Source organism: Cryptotermes secundus, unplaced genomic scaffold (genome assembly GCF_002891405.2).
Source record: "Cryptotermes secundus unplaced genomic scaffold, Csec_1.0 scaffold2137, whole genome shotgun sequence".
Lineage (NCBI taxonomy): Eukaryota > Metazoa > Arthropoda > Insecta > Blattodea > Kalotermitidae > Cryptotermes > Cryptotermes secundus.
In genome coordinates, this window is record NW_019737435.1 from 12148 (window position 1) to 16117 (window position 3970).

General features: G+C 40.6%; 1 long non-coding RNA gene across 1 annotated transcript; it reads left to right on the forward strand.

The window, feature by feature from the left end:
• The first annotated feature begins 1375 nt into the window (after positions 1 to 1375).
• On the forward strand, positions 1376 to 2345 carry LOC117282793. The gene is made up of 3 exons (XR_004513670.1): positions 1376 to 1448; positions 1613 to 1900; positions 2181 to 2345. It is a non-coding gene; the product is annotated as an uncharacterized LOC117282793 (long non-coding RNA).
• Positions 2346 to 3970: the final 1625 nt, after the last annotated feature.

Consider the following 3970-nt stretch of genomic DNA (forward strand, 5'->3'; position numbering starts at 1 on the left):
AAAAGGAAGAGGACGTGACATGAGGCAGAAGAGGAGATCGTAAATGTTGAGTCAAATTGGAGGATCTAAGATTAAGATTTGAAGATATTAAAATAGACAATGGCGAAATTGTTAGAGGACCTTTGTACTTGAAATTTGCCCCACTGATAAGCGTTCTTTGAAGGTGAAGTCGGTGTATGAACTTTTCAGTAAACACTGGACATTACGGAATAGTGTAGAACATGTTTTCCTCTTTTATTTTGTTTTATATTTACCGTGCTGTCTTTTCCGCTGATACTGCGAGGACCGATGTTAGTAACGAGTAATAGCGTTAGATGACGGGTAAAGCTCGCATCAGATCGTTTTGCGGTAGTGAAAGCAGAGGGTTGCGATGGATTGCAGACGTAAATAGGAGGACTGGGAGAACATTTGAATTGGATTAAACCTGAGATGTAGAGACCACTTGGATGGTTTACTCGTAAGTTGATATGGAAAGATAATATTAAAATGGTCTTCAAGGTACAAATGCAGGTTTCTTTTCGCGTCTTACGTCGAGGGGTTCGATAACATGGAAGTTCCTATGTTAAGAGTAGTTTCCGAAAAGGACGCAATGAGTTGTTTTTGGGGGTTTGGGTTTCTGGAAACTCTCCCCATTCAGCCTACGTCTTCGCATGCGTCAGGTACCGAGTTACTGGAATAAAATCGGCCCTGCCTTCCATGCGGAAGCGAGAGGCAGAAAACGTTAAAAACCTAATTGGTTGGAATACAAGGAATTCAAGGACCCGAGGAAATGTTCAAATTGGCCAAAATATGAAGATGGAACTTTTCACCATTAAACACATGACACAAGAAATCCAGGTCATCTTAAGCGGTGTTTACATTAGCGTGGTGCCACGTTTAATACACGGGAAAGTACTTATTTTTTCGCCTCAACCCGGAGTATTCACAGGCGTGGGGGTCAGTTCTGTGGTGAACCCCATGCAGGAACATTGCCGAAAATTCGGGAACACAGTCGCTTAAGCGGTTTTTAGATTAACGTGGTGCTACGGCGGAATCCTGAGGCGTGAAAATGCGAGGTTTTTGAAAGCCGTGACCAAGCTTTGGAGTGGCGTATTCGCAAACTTTTCCTACTCTCTTGCAAGTCATCATGCAATGTAAACACTGGAAAGTTCGAAACGTATTACACGCCTGGGGTCGAGTTTCTACGTGATAATTTCAGTCGCTCTTTCTTTTCTTTTTTGAGATTATTTTTAATATTATTATTGTCTCATTTTCATAGCTGTCAAAGCTTTGAGGGAATTTATTATTTAGACACCAATATGGCAGTAAAATTACAGACAACTGGTTTTTGTGTTCCAGGGTTTCAGTGGAGGGGCCGATTACCGACAACTTGTCAGACCAGCCCATAAAACATCGCGGAGCAGCGCTGCGACTGCATGCTGTAGAAAGAAGACGGTAGATATACTCAGGTAATTTCCTCTTTTCTTTTCTTTCTTCCTTTCTTATTTTTTTTTTGAGATCATTTTTAATATTATTATTGTCTCATTTTCATAGCTGCAAAAGCGCGGAGGGAATTCATTATTTAGGAACCAGTATGGCAGTGAAATTACAGTCAACTGGTTTTGTTTTTCAGGGGTTGAGTGGAGGGGCCGCTGATTACCGACAACTTGTCAGACCACCCCAATAGTCCAACTCGTTTGCACTGGCTTAACCATCTTGACCAGCTTTCTGGAGACCAGGCATTTCCCAGAGTTGCTCATGGCCTGATCAACCATGACGCAAGGGAAGCACTGGGATGTGACAGATAGTTGGGTGGATGACAGTTGGTGCAGAGTTGGCATGGGGTGGAATGGCATTGCGACTGCAGGCGGGAGAATGAAGGACGACAAAGCCCCTGAGACCACTGTCTGAATATTCTAAGGTAATTTTTTTTAGATCGTTTTTAATATTATCATTGTCTCATTATCATTGCTGAAATGCATGGAGGGAATTCATTATGTCGACAGCAGAATATCAGTGGAAGTACAGTTAAGTGGCTTCTTTTAAAAAATCCTCCTTTATATATACTGCTGCCATATAAATTTGAATTAATTTACCTGATAAATAATAATGCTTCTAATCCGAGTTGGATAATATTTTCAAGAAGAATATGAAGTACTCTTATATTTAATTAATTTGTTTTCTCTTGTTACATCAAACAGGAAGGAAACGTTCTACTTCGTGGAGCTTGAGACTGGAATGAGAAGTGTTGAAGAAGAGGGTCGAATGGAGGTCTGAGGACTAAGAGGGAAGCCTTGTGTCATTGGATGAAAGATGTCTGTGGTCCTACGGAAGCTGAGGTGGAGGCTCGTGGACAAAGGATCAGGGATCAGGTATGTTTCGTTTTTAAGATAGTGATCTGGGTGATTGTGTTATTTCTCTCCAAATGTAAACCTTCAAGTTTTATTGGAACTATAGATATATGAGTGAGGAGAAATTTTGTTTCTCTATGAGAATATAATCACTCACAAGAAGTTACGAATTCTTCTGAAGTTAATTTGAGACTGCCTGGAAATAGTAGCTCCAACAAGAAATGGTGAAGATCGTTTATACTGGTTGGGAGGGTTTCTTATGTTACATGTATTTTGAGTTACAGACTTTGCCGGAATTTGAAATGGAGGGGCGAATTACTGTCTATGGACGACATGCGAGACGACCCCACAAAGCAACTTGGAAGATCGTTGTGACCGCATGCATTGAAGGAAGGAAGGCAGTGAATAATCTCAGGTGATTTCTTTTGTATTAGTTTGGGATCATTTTTAATATCATTATTGTCTAATTTTCATTTTCATTTTTTGTTGCAGTTTAACCTGCAGTTGAAATGGAGGGGCAAATTACTGTCTACGGACAACTTGTGAGACCAACTCGGAAGATCGTTGTGACTGCATGCTTTAGAAGGAAGAGAAATGGTAAATATTCCCAGGGAACTTCCTTTCGTTTTTTTTATTTTGAGATAATTTTTAATAATATTATTTTCTCATTTTCATAGCTGTCAAAGCATGGATGGAATTCATTATTTAGACACCAGTATGGCAGAGAAATTACAGTCAACTGGTTTTTGCTTTTCAGGGCGTTCAGTGGAGGGACTGCCGATTACTGACATCTTGTCAGACCACCCCAATAGTCCAACTCGTTTGCACTGGCTCAACCATCTCGACCAGCCTTCTGGAGACCAGGCATTTCCCAGAGTTGCTCATGGCCTGATCAACCATGACACAAGGGAAAGCACTGGGACCTGACAGATCTCTGGGTGGATGACAGTTGGTGCAGAGTTGGCATGGGGTGGAATGGCGTTGTGACTGCAGGCGGGAGAACGAAGGATGACAAAGCCCCTTGGAACATTGTATGATTATTCTGAGGTAATTTCCGTTTTTTTTTAACGATCATTTTTAATATTATCATTGTCTCATTATCATTGCTGAAAAGCATGGAGGGAATTCATTATGGTGACAGCAGTATATCAGTGGAAGTACAGTTAAGTGGTTTTTGGGTTTAACGTTTTCAACTCTTTTTGACATAGGAGTTAATTCATGTGGTTTCTTTCAAAGACTCCTCTTTTATATATACAGCTGCCCTATAAATTTGAATTAATATACTTGATAAATATTAAAGTGTCTAATCTGAGTTGGATGGTATTTTCAAAAAGAGTTTGAAGGACTTTTATATTTCATTGATTTGTTTTCTCTGGTTACATCAAACAGGAAGGAGACTTTCTACTCCCTTGAGGTTGAGACTGGAATGAGAAGTGCTAAAGAAGAGGGTGGAATAGAGGTCTGAGGACTAAGAGGGAAGCCTTATGTCACTGAATGAAAGATGTCTGTGGTCCTACGGAAGCTGAGGTGGAGGCCCGTGGACAACGGATCAGGGATCAGATATGTTTCGTTTTTCAGAGCATGATCTAGGTGATTGTGTTATTTCTCCCCGAAAGTAAATCCTTAAGCTTTATTGGAAC